Genomic DNA, 19,753 nt, shown 5'->3' on the forward strand with positions numbered 1-19,753 from the left:
TTGGGGTGCCTGGGTGGCTCAGTCAGTTAAGCATCTGACTTTAGGCTCGGGTCATGATCTTAGGGTTCCGGGATCCAGCCCCTGGTCAAGCTCCCCGCGGAATCTGCTTGCCCCTCCCCCATTCATACTGCCTTTCTGTCTCTCAGATAAATAAAACCTTTAAAAATAATAAATAAACCAAGAAAATTCCTATCTACTTTCCAGCATTATTATTGTATCTAACATAAAGCCTTGGACATTTAAAGCCCTTAAGTAAGTGTTTTACCTCCTGTCACCAACTTATCAGCTGCTCTGCCACTTCTCCTATAGGAAGTTAGGTTTACACTTTTTTTTTCCCCAGGAAGTTAGGTTTACACTTCCCTATGAGCCCACCTTTATAGAGACTGCGGTCAGATGCCCGTGGGCTTGAAGAGTATCTGTAACTGCTTAAGTCTCTGAAGTCATATGCACAATTTTGAATGTTTGTCAATTTTAAAAGGATCCAGGGTTCCTAGTGCAGTTTTCATTTTACGGATCTGAAAACCATGGTCATTAAAGAAAAGCTAAAGACTTCAGAGGCTGGTAGGTGGCAGAACCTAGACCACTGACTGATATTCTAGTCTTTTTTTATACCCAGTGTTACCAGGGGCTTTGATTATATTTAAGGAACACTATGAAAGTAGGAAATGAGGAAAAAAGTTAACATACCCATCTGTTTTACCAGTAAGTTTTCCATCAACTAGAAAATATTTTTTGTCATTTTTCACAGTTAACTCATTCATTCAGCAAATACTACATAAGGATCCACTGTGTGTTATGCACTATATAAAGTAATGGCGATGTAACAAACAGTAAACAAAGAAAAATTCCCTGCCCCCATAAATCTCACATTCTGCTGAGGGGAGTCCTAAATGATGTGAGGGAGTGAGCCATGTGTTTATCTTCTAGTAGAAGGAATGGCAAGATAACTTAGGACCTTACATTTCATTGTAAGACTGTATTATTCAGAGTAACATGGAAATTCTTCACAGGAGTAGATCTATTTTGAGGGTAGAGCTTACAGATTTGCCAGCACATCATGAGATGTGGGCTGTGAAAAAGGAGGCAAAAATGACTCAAGGGTTTCGGCCTGAGCAACTCAAAGAATGGGGTTGCCGTTTACCAAGAAAAGAGGAAAACTGAGAAAGAGAGAGGTTGAGGTAGGTGATACTAGGAGGTTAGTTTTGGACAGTTTGGAGTTGGGAACCCAACCAGCTGAAGATGTCGAGTAGGCAGCCGAATATAAGTCTGGCCTTCAGGGGAGAGATGAAATCTGGAGGTATAAATTTGGGTGCTATCTCATATAGAAATATCCTGAGTGAGGTTATGAAGGAATGAGTATAGATAGAAAACAGAGGTTCAAGTTGAACCCTGAGATCCACCACACTTAGAACAAAGGGGATCAAAAGGGAGCAGCCATAGAAATTTTAGGAAAACCAAGTGATTATGGTATCCAGGAAATAAAACAAGGTATTTTTTTAAAAGATTTTATTTATTTATTTGACAGAGAGAGAGAGACGGTGAGAGAGAGAGCACAAGCAGAGTGGGAGGAGGGCAGGCTTCCCGCCAAGCAGGGAGCCCGATGTGGGGCTTGATCCCAGGATCCTGGGATCAGGACCTGAGCCAAAGGCAGACACTTCACGAAAAAGGGGTTGATCATCTGAGTCGGCTGATACTGCTAAGTGAAGTATAATGAAGGTTGAGAATTGACCGATCATTGATGATCTTAACAAAAGCCTGTTAAGAGTAGGCTTGGGGAGGAACATAAAGACAGTGAATTGAAGAAATGGAAGCTGGGTTGAGAGTTCATTTTGGGTTTTTTGTTTTGTTTTGAATTTTGTTTTTTAAAAAAGAAATAACATGTATACTTTCAGTAGAGTGGGACAGATTGATGCATTGGTTTTCTGGGCTTTCTGAAGCAATATTTGGAGTCGGCTAGAGGGAATGGGATCTACTGCATGAGTTGGAAGCATTGATCTTACCAGTTTTCATTTATAGCAGGTTGGCAAGCCACAGTTCTGGAGCTAAAATCAGCCTACCAACTGTTACTGAAATAAAGTTTTATTGGGATGCATCTGTACCCATTTATTTAGCTGTTGTCTATTGCTGCTTTCAAGTTGTAGTGATAGTTCCTACAGAGAAGCCCAAGATATTTACTGTCTGGCTCTTTGCAGAACGGGTTTGTCGACCCTAGATTTACAGTAACTGAAAGAGGAGGTGAAATACGAGTGGGAGAGGAGAAGTAGAAGGCAGTTCTAAGGAACTGAACATTTTGAAAGGGGTACTCAAATGTCATTTCTGGTTTGGGTCAGATCAGAAGGAAATCAGAACCTTGAGTTTAGAGCAAAATGAGTTACAGCCTAGGGGCTTTTTCAAACTAAGGTGGGTTCTTAGAAGGACCGAAGTCTCCAGAGGTATAAGCTAACCGTATAGTCAGCTATTGCTGTGTAACAAATGACCCCAATCTTGGTGGCTTTAAACAACCAACATTTATTATCTTACAGTTTCTGGGGGTGAGGCATCAGAAGCAGCTTAGTGGTATGGTTCTGGCTCAGTCTCTCATGAAGCTGCAATCAAGGTGTCAGCCAGAACTCCTGGCATCTGAGGCTTGGCTCGGTCTCCAGGTCTGGCTTTCTGTCTTGCTCACACGGTGCTGGCAGGAGGCTTCAGTGTCTTGCCACAGGGGCTTCTCCGTGGGACGACTCACAGTATGGTTTCCCCCAAAGAGAGTGGTGAGAGAGAGTGCCCAGGACAGAAGCCTTAGTCTTTTATAACCTAGTCCCGGAAGTGACATGCCTTCACTTCTGCTGTACTGTAATGGTCATACAGATCAATCCTGGTACGTTACAGGAGGATACTGCAGACTGGTGTAAATCCCGGGAGGTGGGGGTTGTCTGAGCCATCTTGGAGGCTGACTACACAGACTCACTTGAACGTCTACAGAATTACATTGTAGACCTCCAGCTTTGCCAAGTGGTGACCAGTGTTTTCCTCACTGCCCAGAACAGCTGTTATTGACAGTTCGATTATATTAAAGTCCAGCCACAAGCACTGTTTAAATATTTTTTTCTTTTTTCCTAAGCTTTTTTCTTTTACACAAGCAACATTCATGATAGAACACTGGAATTCAGAGAAGTAAAAGGCTCTGGAAATTAAACATTTTTATTGTGCCTCTGTTTTGATTGCTCTTCCTGCTCTTACTTATTTTGCTATCTGATGTTTTTCCTGTTTGTACTAATATGTAATCTGTTTTCCTATTTCACATTATTTGTGAGCTGCGTTCACGTATTTTGTGAACATTTTTCAGTGTCCTTCAGTACTCAGTTTCATTTTTAATGACTGTTTTATAATCCCATTATATGACTATCCATAATTTAATTCTTCATTTTTTATTATGAATAGTGTTACAGTAAATATCCTTGTTAATTCTCTTTGAACAGCCATGTTATGATAGCCTTTTTTTCAATTATCAGTTCTTACTAATAATTCATACACAAATTCAACAAAAGCAATAACTGTAGGTATTGATTTTGTAACATTTATATTAGTTTTTAAATAGGACCGTGGTGAGACTTCTGTGTTGAGGGTCCATAAATGTTCTCAGAAGTGACTGGGATATTAGTGTCCTCAGTTAATTTGCAAAAATAGGTCAGTGACTATAAACTTAACCTTACATAAACCTCTTGGGTTGGATATAAGAACATAGCACATATCTAATATCCCCCAGACTCCTAAATCTTATAATATATATGTAAGGTAAAAAGCAAAAAATCTGTTCGTGGAGATTTGCCACTTGCTATGGTGATCTTAGTAAATGACCTCATTATCAGAAGATTGAATTGCTTTGTAGTCAGATGTTATATAACGTTGACATGGTTATATTAATTTTATTAAGAAAATTGCATTAAGTATCTGCTGAGCTTAAAATTATCTCTTACTATTCCATTTAATTTTTTTCTGAGGCTTTTTTAAGTACATTAGTCTTGGAAAAGCTAACTTAGCTTGTGAGACCAGTGTTTAATTTGTCCATAATGCATAATACGTTGTAATTCCAAGTAATACAACATCGCATTATCAGATGTGGGAGCATCTGACTCTGTGCTAGCTCTCCTTGCTCTGCCCATTCCCTTATTCAGCAATCTTTTTTTCTTTTTTTTTTTTTTTTTTAGTGAGAAAGAGAAAGAACATGAACAGGGCAGGGAAGGAGGGACAGAGAGAGAGGGAGAAGCAAGGATTCCAATGCGGGACTCCATCCCAGGATCCTTGGATCATGACCTGAGCAGAAGGCAGATGCTTAACGACTAAGCCACCCAGGCGCCCCTCAATAAGCAATTCTTTTTTTTAGATTTTATTTATTTATTTGACAGAGAGAGATCACAAGTAGGCAGAGAGAGAGAGAGAAAGGGAAGCAGGCTCCCCGCTGAGCAGAGAGCCCGATGCGGGATTCGATCCCAGGACCCTGAGATCATGACCCGAGCCGAAGGCAGTGACTTAACCCACTGAGCCACCCAGGCGCCCCTCAATAAGCAATTCTTAACTAGAGTTCCTATTCTTGTTGGGGGAATGTGTCAAGATTTTACCAATACTGATTACCTGTTCCTCAGTCATTGTCTAGAGTTTGATTTCTTTTTCAAAATATTTGTATGTATTAGTATTTGCTAGATACTGTGCTCAATGCAGGGATTTCAGAACTGGAAAAAAAAAAAAAAAAAGCTCTTTGCTATTGAAAAGCCCTCAGTAATTAATGCGGTGTGAAGCACAGTGCTTTGAAATCACTGAGGAAGTAGCCACTCAGGCCCCAGAGAGCAGTCGGAGGGCTGGACATGCTTTACAAAAGAGGTTCTGTTTAAACAGCTTCCTTTACCCTTATGTACACATTTCACATCACCCTGTTCGGCTGTTGTTTTCATTGAAAATGTTTTGATCAAGTTGTATGGATCAAGAACTGTTTTCCTCATTGATTTAATATGGCATCAATATGCATTAAATTAGTCATCTTAGAAATAGCTAAAAAGTCTATTTACAGAGTAAGAAGCAATTTAAATTTAATTATCTGAGTCCCTACCACCCTCTTTCCTACTGTTTGAATCCTTTGTTGGGAGCTTATATACAGTTCATTCATTTTTTACCATAATAAGTAATCAGAAAGAATCTGCGAGTGAGCCAAAATTTGCCTTTTTCTTTTCCTCAGTATTTTTATTTTTTAAGATTTTTTTTTAATCTATTAGAGACAGAGAGCACAGGCAAGGGGAAGGACAGAGAGAAGGGGAGAAGCAGACTCCCTGCTCGGCAGGGAGCCCGATGCCGGTCCCCGAGATCATGACCTGAGCCAAAGGCAGCCTCCTAATAAACTGAGCCCCTTTTCCTCAGTATTTTTAGTTTTAAATTCTAAACATTTTTTTCCCAGTCCGTAGTTTATCCCTTCATTTTATTTTTTTTTTTAAAGATACCATCTTAAAGTAATCTTTGCACTCAACACGAGGCTTGAGCTTAAAACCCTGAGATCAAGAGTCACATGCTCTACCAACCGAGCTAGCCAGACGCCCCTCATTTTCTTTTTGGAAGGGAAAAAAAATTTTTTTAAATTATGAACTCAATCCATTTGATATTATCTCAAAAGATGCAGTGCTTTACAGTACATTTATTAATAGTAGAGGTTGGAAATTAGCTTTAAAAAACCTCAGCAAATGGCAGACAAATCTTGGAAGTCACAGTCACATAGAGAATGCATCCCAGAAAAGAGGAGGGGCAGATCAGATACCACCTGCTTTTATGAGGTTCATCGGACACTAGACCTACTCAACGGTGGACAGAAAAGTCAACTCTCAAAAAGGAGTGTATTACTACATAAGGCTTTTACTACACGCCTTCCTAAGAGCATGTCACGGGGGAGCTTGGGGGAAAACGCAGAGTAGGGGACAACGACATGTTTTTTAAACTGGATCTCGGAAGTGGAATCAGTTTGTCCTCTACACCTTAACGGCCGTCCACTGGTTAATGGCTTTTTTTAAAAGACTAAATAAAAACAAACCAAGCACACACCCTGAAAATGGAAAAGAAACAGATACCGCTAAGATATCCCTGATTACTCTCCCAAGTGGAACCAGGGAGCAGCTTCCGCAGTCCAGATTAGTCTGTTACAGAGTCAGCTCAAGTATGCCTGGCTTTTAAACAACGACGAAAGCATTACTTTTTTTGGAAACTACAGATCAAAGACCAGTACTGACCACTTTTCTGACAACATAGAACTCTTCAGAATTAACTAGTATTGGGGGAGGTGGGGGGGTCATACCAATGGGCCTTGTCTCACACAAGTGCATGTGGGAAGGTGCAGGGCATTTGTCATTATTGGAAAGACAAATTTTTACTTTTCGTCTTTGGCTTGAGTAAAACATAACATTTAGTACGATGCTGAGGCCAGCTGTGCAGAAAGGGCTCTGGAGAGACATTCACAGCAGCGCGCACATCTGCAGCTCTTCCTCGGCCTTTCTGTGTGAGTCCAAAGCCCTCCACGTCCTTGATAGCATTCAAGCCTGGTTAGGCTTCTTCTGTTTGTTCTTAAAGCTTCTCAGTAGGAGAGGGATCATCTCCGAGATCAGTTTGGGTCCCAGCAAGCAAGAAAGGAGTCTTTGCACCGTGGTGAATTATCGCAGGCACTTACTCTTCCTCACAGTTTGAATGAGGACGGAGAAAACAGTGAAACACACAAAGTCCAAGAGTATGTGGCTCTCCACCGATCATAACCATGACTGCATGGTTGTCAAAAACAGTTGGTCCATATTCAGATGGAAATGTAGGGAATTAGGAGACACCTTTTACCAGCGGCCCCATCGCCCACAACAGTGCCCTTGTTTACATCTGCGGTGCTCAGACAGTTTTGTATCTTTTTTGAGTATGTCAGATCTCGTGTTGACCTCAGCTTCTCCACTGGGACCTTTCTGCCCTTTCATTTTCTTCTACCTGCATCTCTTTTTTTTTTTTTTTTTTTTTCATTTTTTTAAGCAAGCTCCACAACCGGTATGTGGCTTGAAATCGTGACCCTAATAACATCAAGAGTCTCGTGCTGTACCAACTGAGCCAGCCAGGCACCTCTCCTTTCATTTTTTTAACTGTCTTTTATTTTCTGAAGGCAGAAAATATGTTTTTTTATTTTTTTATTTTGAGTATAGCTGACACACAACATTACGTTAGTATCAGGTGTGTAGCATAGTGATTCAACAAGTCTGTGTTACGCTGTGCTCACCACAAATGTAGCTACCACTTGGAATGAATGAATGAATGAATAAATCACAGGAATAAAAGGCACACCGTAATAATGTAGCGGATGACGGTGTAATCATTTACTTAACTGTCTTTTAAAGAGTAGCAGTTTCTCGGGGTGCTTGGGTGGCTCAGTGGGTTAAAGCCTCTGCCTTCGGCTCAGGTCACGATCCCCAGGGTCCTGGGATCGAGCCCCACATCGGGCTCTCTGCTCTGCGGGGAGCCTGCTTCCTCCTCTCTCTCTCTACCTGCCCTCTCTGCCTACTTGTGATCTTCGTCTGTCAAATAAATAAAATCTTTAAAAAAAAAGAGAGAGTAGCAGTTTCTCATTTTGATGTCCCATTTATCGTTTTGTTCTTTTGTGGATTCTGCTCTTGATACTCTATCTAAGAAGTCATTACTTAATCCAAGGCCACATGCCTAATTCTGTGCTTTCTTCTAGTTTAGCTGTTTTAGGTTTTACATGTAAGAATGGTCCAATTTGAGTTAACTTTTGTATATGGTACTTTCCTTTTTTTTTTTTTTAAATGTATGGATATCATAATTGTCCAGTATCATTTTTGAAAAGACTATCCTTTCTGTACTGCATTGCCTTTTGCACCTTTGTCAACAGGGGTCAAAATCTGAACAACCCACTTGTCCACCAGGCGGTGGATGGATAAACGAGTCGTAGTAGTGCATCCATACAGTAGAGTGCTGTGCAGAGTAGAAGGAAAAGAAGGGCTGCTGATACAACAGGGATGTATCTCAGAATTATGTGCAGTGCAGGAAGCTTGAGGGATACATACAGCATAATTCTAGAAACTCTAGAAAATGCTAATTAACCTATATAGAAAATAATTCAGTGTATGTATGTAATGTATGTAATTCAATGTATTAAGGAGGGTGACAATGGAAGGGGAGATTACAATGGGTCAGACTTTCAAATACGTGCAGTTTATTATATGTTATACCTCAATAAAGCTGTTACAAATAAAATTCTAAAAATTTTATAGAATAATACAGTAAACTATGTCTTGATAGCTAAAATTTTTCTTTTCTTATTCCTTAATCTTTTCTTCATATAATAACTCCCGCTTTGTTATTCCTATTAAAAAATGTGTAGGGGCACCTGGGTGGCTCAGTGGGTTAAGCCTCTGCCTTCGGCTCAGGTCATGATCTCAGGGTCCTGGGATCGAGCCCCATATCAGGCTCTCTGCTCAGCGAGGAGCCTGCTTCCTCCTCTCTCTGCCTGCCTCTCTGCCTACTTGTGATCTGTCAAATAAATAAATAAATAAAATCTTTTTTAAAATGGTGTGTAGTTCTTAATATAGCATTCAGAAAATGTGATTTGTAAACTCACTTCAGGTATACCTTCTACTTCTTTATTCAAGTCCTTATGTCATGTCAGTTCCTACAAGGTCTGTTATCTTTCCTTGTTACCATTGTTCAACTGCATACAAACCATTTTGTTATCCATTTAACTCAAACTCCCCCAAATGTCCACACATATTTCACTAGTAGAAACTGAAAAATGCATAGGATCAAGATATATAAGGTTTAAGGGGAGAAGTATAAAAAAGGAAATGATCAGGGGCAGATGACATAGGGAGATAGTATTACAGAATTTAGATTTTAACCTAAGAGCACTGTGGAATCTTAGGCCATGTTGGACTAATTTCCCTTCTAATGTGATAGGTTGTGGTTACATAAAGAGGCAGGCAATATTAACAGTGAGGGGCCTCATGTCAGTCTCTTTGGTATTTTAGTTAATATGTAGTTTTTGGGGGGGTGGCAGGGTCAGTACTCTTCTTCTGATACTTTATCCCCAGGCTCTGTACATTATAGTTGCATCCTGTCAGGTGAAATATAGCTAACAATTCAAAGTTCAGAACTACCTGAACTTTCTTGCTTCTGCTTCTTGGATTTATGAGAATGACAACTATATTTAGGCTTAAGAATTTAGTCTACTGGAATTAAATAACAGGCTTCATATATTCATCCTTGCTGTTTTTCAGTATGAAATCTTATAAAATGGCATGTAAGTGGTTTTAATATTATATTTTTCTTCCTTTCAGACCTTTAGAGTCAAGGTTCATTGATTTGAGATTAGTCACCATTCTCAGTAAGGCACTACTGATTCTTGATGACAGCAAGGGATGGCAAGAACCCAGAAAGGACAAAGGTGATTTATGAGCAGTGACCAGTTTCTGGCAACCAGAATGCTCTGTTGTTAAAGTGAGTTTATGGTTAGAAGTTTCTTTGTCTTCATATAGCACCTGTCACTGCCTAACCAAGACCATGTTTTTCAACACCTCGCATAACCTGAAACTACTAAATCATAAGAGACCAATCCTTCAAGAGGTTAGTTGAACTCAGTCCTCCAGTAGGATGGATTGGTCTGTGGAAGCCCATAAGTGGTTACCAGTTACTAGTAAAATAAACATGCTCAGCCTTTGAACTGAACCCTTGGTTTTGGGATAGAGCAAACGAAAGAGGATAAGGGATACTGGCTTCAAAAGTCATATGTGAGTACCCAGTGATTCCACGTCTGCTCTAACTACACAGACGTAGATACACAGATTCTGCCGGATCGTTACCATCCTGGGTCAGTTCGTTTTAACTCTACCACAGCTGTCTGTGGAATTTCTTACAAGTGACTTAACTCTTCTCTAGCCCTGACTACTTCTTAGGAAAAATGAGAGAATTGACTATTTTAAGACTTCCTTCTGTAGTTCTTCACTTACATTGTATTGACTTGACTTAACATCTTGCAGTGAAACTTCTAGGTAAAAATGGAAATGACTTTTTAAATCCCATCACATATAAAACTGGAAGAACTAGGCTAGTATACCAAAGGGGATATTGTATTGAATGAGGTCCCTAAGGAAATATCACTTTCTATGGGGCCTGGACCTTCCAGATGTTATCGCTTTGATTATCAGAGATGATAATGACATGCTACAACTTTGCTTCTAACCCCCCAGTTTGAATTTAGGTGCACATGTGTAGTGTTTTCATATTAATACATGGTTGGTTTTGGGTGATGCCGTTTAAAGAGATGGGAAGCTTCGTTGTAGATGGGCCTGCTGCCCAGCCTATGATTCTTGACCATTCCTGATGAGCTCTGACTATCCCCAATCAGCTCTTTCTACCCACTCTCGCCCACAGCCAGCCCCCACCCCCAGAGTAATAGGACAGGCATTCTGCTCTGTGTTCTGGCTGTTAGACATGTTAGAAATGACCGAGGAGGCTTATCCTTCCTTGACCACATAGACAGTCGCTCTCTGTGGGAGTCATTTTAAATTAATGTTGTCCAGCCTTTTCTTCTGCCTCCATCACTCCATCTAGAACCCCAGTGGTGTTTATTCCAGACGTAATGATGATTTGTCCTGTGGTATCATCCCTGACTCCACTCCTCCTCTTCTCAGCTGCATTTCTTACCCTCTCACTTCCCCATACAAAATCCGGGTATATTTTTGCCCACTTCTTGACTAGTGTTAGGAAACTTGGAGCAATAGGTGTGCAGAATTTAGTGCCTGGTACAAAGTAGTATATTCAGTAAATGTTAGCTGTTTTTAGTTGTGGCCACTTTCTATTAAATGAATCATATGAAACTGCTGTTTTATAAGGAAAAAAAGAAATCTAATGTTGGCAGTTTTATATAGTTCAACTTTATAGATACAGAGAGTGATGGTTTTTAACCAGGATGTGAATTAGAATTTAGTCAGCATTTTATAGTATGTAAATATACACTGGCCGCATCCCAGCCCATTGAATCAGGACCTTCATGCATGGGTCCTGGATAAGTCCCTTTTTTATTCTTTCTTTCTTTCTTTTTTTTTTTTTTAAGAGAGGAAGCATGAGCAGAGTGGGGGCAGTGCACAGAGAAAGAGAATCCCAAACAGGTTCCACGCCCAGTGTTGAACCCACTACTGGGCTCAATCTCACAACCCTGAGATTATGACCTGAGATGAAATCAAGTCTGGCACCCAATCGATTGAGCCACCCAGGTGCCCCCTGGGTAAATGTATTTTTTTTAAAGATTTATTTATTCATGAGAGAAAGGGGGGCAGAGGCAGAGGGAGAAGCAGGCTCCCTCCCAGCAGAGAGCCCAATGCAGGACTCAAATCCCAGGACCCTGGGATCATGAGCTGAGCTGAAGGCAGACGCTTAACCAACAGAGCCACCCAGGTGCCCCATGAGTAAAGCATTTTTAAAAAGCTCCCCAGATGATTCAAATTCATATTCCTGCTAAAATACCTGTCAGAGAATCTTCCTTTCAGATTGTTTTCTGTTAATGTACAAGTTCTTTTTTACAGACCTCTGTGTTTCTCATGTAATCCATTTTCTGGTCATCAATTGAAACTTTATTTTTATGACTCCTCAAATTATTGTCATTTTTAACTTCAAGATATGATCAGATCTCGAATTTAGATTTATCAGTGTTTAATCTTGAGAAGGAAAATCTAGGTGCCATAGGATGTTTTCATGATTTTCAAGGAACTTCCAGGTCTTTTTTTCCCCCAGTTCTGAAAGATCACTTCACATTATTTTTCATGCAACTTAAATGTAGGATTTTACACTTTTCCAATATACTTTTCCCTTTTCACGCAAAAGAGAATAAGTAGTAGTAAGCAGGCCACAATTCAGCTTAACATACTTTGACTCACCTGACTCACAATGGCAGCTTACCCACATAATTTTAATGTAGCCAAGAGAAAATGGAGGGAGTTTCTTTGAACAGCAGCTTTCTTCCTTCACTGATACTAATTTGTTTCTTGTTCTCTTATTGTTAACAGTGTTTTGAAATTTCTGGTAAGTGGGTTCTAGATAAGCCCAAAATTACAAGCAAAATTTCTGTTAGTTCATTGACAGCTGTAGACAAAATATTAAAACCCCGAAAAGAGAATTCTGGTCTTTTTTCTACCTCCCGCTACTGTGTTCTCTCTGATTTGCACTCCTTACTCATGAAGTGGGGTTGCTTTAGTGGCATATATAGTTTCTTAAATTACAGAGAAGTTTAAGTTCAGTGTGGCTCCTGAAGAAAAATGACTCTCAAATTTGTAAAGCACTTCATTAAAGTGTATATATACACTAAACAACATGCAGCCTTTGCTTAGTTACCTCAAAATTTTTTTCTGAGGAAGGAATATTGAATTTTACCTAATGCCTTTTTCTTTTCTCTTCTGTTGATTATATGGGTTTTCTCATTTGGCTTATTCATGTGATTAGATCTTACTCTAGCATTCTTAATATTAAGCTGTTAGTATTTCTGGGATATAACACATTTAACTGTAATGGATTATACATTACTAAGAGGTAAAAATGAGGTATTTATATTTTATGAAATGTCTGTTCTTTAATGAGATTATAATGTGGCCTTCTTTTTGGTATGATTGCTGCCATTTAGTACCCCTGGCTTTTATTACCCAAATGAAATGATTAGGGTAGCTTTTCTGTGCTACCCATGAGAAGTATCTCTTTAGGTTTAAGAGAAATTGCCTTTAAACCTCTCTGGGGCCCGGGGCTCCTGGGTGGCTCAGTCATTTGAGCTTCCAACTCTTGGCTGTGGCTCAGGTCATGATCTCATGGTTGTGGGGTCGAGGCCCATGTCCAACTCCCTGCACAGTGAGGAGTCTGCTTCAGATTCTTTCTCCCTCTCCTTCCCCCTTGCCACTCCCCACTCACTCACTCTTTCTCTTGAATAAATAAAATCTTTAAAAAACAAACAAAAACTGTCTGAGGCCCAGGCCCTCTAGAAAGCTCATTCTTATCAGTTTCTTCCATAGTGGTAGTAAAGTTTAGATGGTAAACACTTAGGATCTGGATTTTTTAAAAATCCTGGCTTCGCACCAAAAGTGTAACTTTGGGCACCTTCTCAAGGCTCTCTGTGGCTGAGCTGTAAAATGTGGGTTATAGTTTTAATGTCCTTTAAGAGTTTCTTGAGATAATCAAGTAGTTGAAAAAGTGTCCAACTTAAATACTCAATAAATGAAAATATTTATTTTCCTGCAGTGTTACTGTCTTATCTTCAGGTTTTTTTTTTTTTTAATTTCCCTTTTATTCTTTTTCCTGCTTTCCTTGGAATTTTTCTCCCAGTTTCTTGAATCATATGATCAGTTGAATGCTCTGTATAAGATAGTTCTCGTGGGGCATCTGGATGGCTCAGTCCGTTAAGCAGTTAAGCATCTGCGTTGGGCTCGGGTCCAGATCCCAGAGTCCCAGGATTGAGTCCTGTGTGGGTCTCCCTCCTTGGCAGAGAGTCGGCTTCTCCCTCTGTGCCGCAGCCCCCATCCCCTTCCCTGCTCCTCTGCTCATTCTCTCTCTCAAATAAATAAATAAAATATTATAAAAAAGATAAGATAGTCCTAGAAGAAGATAAAATTCAAAAATATTAACATTAAGTTACCACACAGGTGACTTTTCTCGCTTGTATCTTTACTCTCCAAGTTTTATATGAATACATGTTGCTTTTTATAATAATGAAATATTGGGGTACCTGGGTGGCTCAGTGGGTTAAAGCCTCTGCCTTCGGCTCAGGTCATGATCCCAGGGTCCTAGGATCGAGCCCCACATTGGGCTCTTTGCTCTGCAGGGAGCCTGCTTCCTCCTCTCTCTCTCTCTCTCTCTCTCTCTCTTTCTTTCTCTCTCTGCCTTCCTCTATCTACTTGTAATCTCTGTCAAATAAAGAAATAAAATCTTAAAATATATATATATATGTATATATATATATATATAAAAAAAATGAAAAATTTAGTGAAAGAGAAGCACACATCCCATGTGCGTGTGTGTATGCGTGTGTGGGCGGTTGATCAACACTAATGGTAACATTAAGAGTACTCAACAGCATTCAAGATGGCCTTCAGATACAAGCCTGTGGTTAAGCGCCTCAGTGGCTCAGTCAGTAAGCATCTGCCTTTAGCTCTAAGTCATGATCCCAGCGTCCTGGGATCGAGCCCGCATTGGGCTCCTGCTCAGCAGGAAGCCTATTTCTCCCTCTCCCACTGTTCCCTGTCTCGCTGTCTCTCTCTCGGTCAAGTAAATAAATAAAATCTTAAAAAAAGAAAGAAAGCAGGAAAAGAAATCAGCCTCTGGTAAACAGTTTTGCAAAGGAGAAAGTTGATAAATACTCAAGCTGTTATTAAACATAAGTTCAGATTGTCTATTTTTATATTCATTTTTAGAGTTTTTAATGGAAAATCAGTGATATTTCCTGGTTTTTTGCTGTGTCATGTTTATACAGCAAGCATTAGAGAGTACATACTAGAAGTTTAATGAGACTACATGGATGCCTCGTGCCATGCGTGATAGCAAGTCAGAATTTCAGAAGTTACCAGTTTCTGTTTTTCTTTCTGTGTTTTGAAAGACTCCCTGCTATTTAAGAATTGGCGGCTGGCCCTCTGCTCCACCTTGCAGCTCCCCCACTGCCTTCTCTCCGCCCACCTTGGCCTTGCTGCGCCCCCCAGCGGGCGTACTGTCCCGGTTCATTGCCACCTTCCACCTAGGCCTCTCTCTGCGGTTTCTGCCAGAGTCAGCTCCTGGTGGACCCATGTGGAAATGGGACCCCCAGATCCCATCCTGGGAGTCCCAGAAGCCTTTCAGAGAGACAGCAGCAAAAAGATGAATCTGGGAGTTGGTGCCTACTGGGTGGTATGGAAAGCCTATGTGCTTCCCAGCATCCGGAAGGCAGAGGCCCAGACTGCTCCAAAAGAATACATGCATGTCATGAGACTTGATGAATTTTGTAAGGCAGCTACAGAACTAGCCCCGGGTAAGACCAGCCAAGTGCTGAAAAGTAGCACATAGGTCACCCTGAAGACCATTTCTGGAACTAGGACCTTGAGGATTGGAGCCAGTTTTCTGCAAAGATTTTTTAAGTTCAGCCAAATATCTTCTTGGGGAATCATCCAGGGGAAATCAGGGACGCTGGCATGCAGCCCCAAGGTTAATTGATACGATAACCCTAAGACGTGCAGCTTTGACTTCACAGACACTATGGAGAACATTTTGAAAATGCCGCAGCAAAATGTTCTTCTGCATGCCTGTGCCCACAGTCCCACGGGAGTGGACCCTCACCCTGAGCAGTGGAAGGAAATTGCAACGGTGGTGAAGAACAGTTTCTTTGCATTCTTTGACATGGCCTCCCAGGGCTCTGCTAGCGGTGATGGCAACAAGGACGCCTGGGCTGTACGCCACCTCATCGGACAGGGCATTCCTGTTGGCCTCTGCCAGTCTTGTGCCAAGAACAGGGGCCTGTATGGAGAGCACATGGGGACCTTCACTGTGGTCCGCCAAGAAGCTGACACAGCCAGAAGGGCGGAGTCACAGTTGAAGATCCTGATCCACCCGATGTATTCCAACCCTCCCTGATCTGTGGGGCCCAGATTGCCTCCACCATCCTGGTCAGCCCCAACCAGGAGGTAGGCCCTGTGTGTGTGGCCCACAGCATCATGAGCGGGCTGACTTCACTGGTCTCCAGCCTCAAGGAGGGCTCCTTCCACACCGGCAGCACATCACCGACCGGACTGGCATGTTCCGTTTCACAGGACTAAAGCTCGAGCAGGCTGAGAGGCCAAGGAGTTCTCCGCCTGCATGACAGAGGATGGCTGCACCTCTGTGGCCAGGGGCTACCTTGCCCATGCCTTTCACTAGGTCACCACGTCATTTCCCTGGTGAGAAGAAACAGACGACCTTCCCATCTACGGCCTCCACTGAGGTTCACATGGAGGAAGGAGGAGGGCAGGTGGTGGCCCGCTCATCATTTCATTCAACCACAGGACTTAACACTCAGCCACGGAATGTGTTTCTTAGAGAAGGACATGTCGTGAAATAGGGCAGAGGCATCTGTGGCGGGTGTCTGAAGCTTTGTGGCTCAGAATCAAACTCCTGCTCATCCGTTAACTCCGGCTGTTCCAAAAGAGTTTACACGTACAGGCAAGAAATAGCCCCAAAACAAAACAGAACACCTGTCGATCATGCCATTGCGATGTTCCAGAAGCTTCCTCTGCTGCACATGATGTCATTGGGGGCAGCTCTGTAGATCCAGCATAAGCATAGCACCCACGGGAAGTGTTGCGGGAAGCCGTGCTCCGGCATTAGCAGGCAGCCTCGTGCTCGTCCTCCCATGATTGAGTGAGCCGACCCGCAGGCCTCGTTCCAGAAATCGTGGTGCATGAAAACCAGCAAGTGTGCTTCCCCTGCCACGAGGAAAATAAAGATGGCGTTTCTTATCTTATTTAATAAAGAGAATAGGCTCTTCTTTTTAATACTTTCAGGCATTTTAACGTTCCTGTCTTCTCCCTTAGCATTGCTGTTCTTTTCATTAGGCACAGAGATCTGTACCAAGCCCAGGTTCTCATCCCGTCCTACTGCTTGACCGACCGTCAACCCAGTCAGATAGGGCTTAGTTTGGTGTCCTCTTCAGTGATTGATTGTCTCCTCTCGGGATGCCGCCTCTGCCCATCGGACCTCTTCCTTCCTTCAGTACAGCCGTCAGTCTCTCATCTCACCGCATGAGCGGGCGATGCAGGGCAGAACCAGAAAAGAGGAGTATCCTGGCTCCGCTTGTAACCTGTGTGTGCCGCCAGCTGCACTCAGGCTCCACATGTCCCTTTGGAAAGATGACCGCCACCTGCTCCAGTCACGTAGACTCAGTACAGCCTGGTTTCTCTGCTAAAGTATCTATAGATTCCCCACCGCACCCCCCGCCGAATAAAAATAAATAAACCTTTGACTGTTGAACCAGTTTTCGGTAAAGTAGGAACTCAGCATGTGGTCTAGGAAAGATCTCTAGTAGAGGTCAGTTGGTACAAAGGTTCTCTTTATTGCCGTTGAGTTAATCTTTAGCTTTAAATTCCTGGTTTATGGGGCGCCTGGGTGGCTCGGGCGGTGAAGCATCTCCCTTCAGCTCAGGTCACGATCCTGGCACTTGGAGGATCCAGCCCCATGTCGGGCTCCCTGCTCGGCCTGGAGTCTGCTTCTCCCTCTCCCTCTGCCCCTCCCCGTTTGCACAGGCTCACTAGCTCTCACTCTCAGATACATAAAATCTTAAAGAAAACTAAATTCCTGGTTTATAAAAATAGTTTCAGTACTTCATTTGCAGAGCATGACTGATCAGTATGGCCCTTTGTAAATTCCTAGTTTTAGCTAACCTGTCTCAATGCTATAAATAAAACATTTTTTTCAAAAAATCACTTCAGCACTTCTCTATAGCAGCAGTGAAGACTACTGGCTCTCCTTTCTCTTTTCTCCCACTGGTGCCTCACGCCTACTCCGTTTCTGTGCCAGAATTTGCCTAATCTTAACTTTTTTATTTATGATTATTTGGTCACTCATTTCAGGAAACCTATTTATTTTTAAAATTGGTTTGGGGGCGCCTGGATGGCTCAGTGGGTTAAATCCTCTGCCTTCAGCTCAGGTCATGATCTCAGGGTCCTGGGATCGAGCCCCACATCGGGCTCTCTGCTCAGCGGGGAGCCTGCTTCCTCCTCTCTCTCTGCCTGCCTCTCTGCCAACTTGTGATCTCTGTCTGTCAAATAAATAAATAAAATCTTTAAAAGAAAATTGGTTCTGGATACTTGTATTCTTTAAAACTGATGCAAATTATTCTTTAAAACTGATGCAAAACTGAGGCACCTGGGTGGGTCAGTCAGTTAAGCATCTGCCTTTGGCTGAGGCCATGATCCCAAGGTCTTGGGATTAAGCCCTGTGTCACAGTCCCCGCTGCGCAGGGAGTCTGTGTGTTCCTCTCCTGCCTGCCTCCCACCCCAGCCCATGCTCTCTCACTTGCTCTCTCTCAAATAAGTAAATAAATAATCTTAAAAGATAAGACTGAGGTTAATTTTAATTAGATGTCTTTAATGAGATTTTCGTAGTTCCTGAATTTGAAATATTTTGGGATTTCAAGGAAGTCACCAAGGATTTTAACTCAGGTTTGTGTAAGTGAAAGCCAGTAGACTGACTCCTCTGTGTCAAGGAGAGCTCCCAGTCAAATGACAGAGGAAAATAAAATTTACAGACAGAAATTTGTAAATTTGCAACAGCACTGAGAATGGGAACAGATGGAGTGACCATCAACAAAGCAGAGACTTTCCAGGTTTTGGAAGACAGAAAACAGATGGCACTGAGGGATGAACCGGGGTGGAGGAAGCCCCAGTCCGGCATACCCAGGAGCAAAGCCTGCAAGGGGAATCTCTTCTTCCCATAGGTTGCTGAAGAGGCTTGATGCTGAGTCAGGAGGAACAGCAGAAGAGATGATAGGACATGGTATTATGTATGTATGTGTCAAGAGTTAACTGGATAGGGGCGCCTGGGTGGCTCAGTGGGTTAAAGCCGCTGCCTTCGGCTCGGGTCGTGATCCCGGGGTTCTGGGATCGAGCCCCGCATCGGGCTCTCAACTCGGCGGGGAGCCTGCTTCCTCCTCTCTCTCTGCCTGCCTCTCTGCCTACTTGTGATCTCTGTGTGTCAAATAAATGAATAAAATATTTTTAAAAATTAATTAATTAATTATTTTTTTTAAAAAAAGAGTTAACTGGACAATCCCTGCCCATACACCCAGCCTATACAAATGGTGCAACAACACTGGTTCCCATGGTAATTTTGGAAATCAATGTTCAGAAAAAGTTTCCTTTTAAACTCTCAGCCTGAGGAGGACTCGGAGTTCCAGTGAAAGTGTTAGTGACCCAAGGTAAACTCTCCTTGGTTTGATATTTGGGGAAGAATCCACCCTGTCAGGCTGTTCCTTGCCCAAGAGCCCTGAAGAGAAGTGTGTCTGTTAAAATGCCAGTGAACCTAGAGTCTCCAGATCTGTAACGGGAAGTAGGTCACCCACCACCAGTGGAAATGGCCTGGGGAAGCTAGAGGAAAGAAAGCCTAGCCATTGGTGACATGAAATTTTATAAAATGTAGTACAATACTATTGCTGGATTAGTACAGGATATGAATTAACAGTTTACAAAATAACTAAATGGAAAAGATATTCATCCTCTTCATGTAATCAAAGATGGAATAGAAATAACAATGAGATCTTTTTCCTAATATATAATGAGCAGGTTTTTTTTAAAGAATACCAATTGCTAACAGGAATGTTTGAACAATTGTACAGCCCTTTTGAAAAGGAGTTGGACATTATGCCTAATAAACCTTAAACAATCCATTCATTCATTTCTATTTCTTAGACTCTGCCTCATGAAAAGCATTTTAAATATAGAAATAAATGGTCATTCATTGTTACACTGAAGAATTCTAACTGGCTATAACGTCTTCTATTACAACACTTGGTAAGCAAACTGATGTACATCTACAGAATGACTGTTAAATAGCCATAAGAATTATAACCATCGAGTCAGCAAAACACAGGAAAACAAGTGTGACTTAAGTGGAAAGGGATGCAGAAAGCAAACTTGTGTATTGCAACTTGACCTCTTCCCATCATGTCTCAGTACTTGATTATGACTCGCTTATCTCTCTGCCCATCCACTACTGCCCTCTTCCA

General features: G+C 41.9%; 1 protein-coding gene and 1 pseudogene across 1 annotated transcript in view; both read left to right on the forward strand.

Annotated features, from left to right (window-relative positions):
• Positions 1-19,753, forward strand: part of RALA (RAS like proto-oncogene A) — a 72,793-nt gene that overhangs the window by 25,136 nt on the left and 27,904 nt on the right. The window lies entirely within an intron of this gene.
• Positions 14,765-15,912, forward strand: LOC116877879 (annotated as a pseudogene).

Source organism: Lontra canadensis, unplaced genomic scaffold (assembly GCF_010015895.1).
Source record: "Lontra canadensis isolate GAN:19392208 unplaced genomic scaffold, GSC_riverotter_1.0 scaffold54, whole genome shotgun sequence".
Lineage (NCBI taxonomy): Eukaryota > Metazoa > Chordata > Mammalia > Carnivora > Mustelidae > Lontra > Lontra canadensis.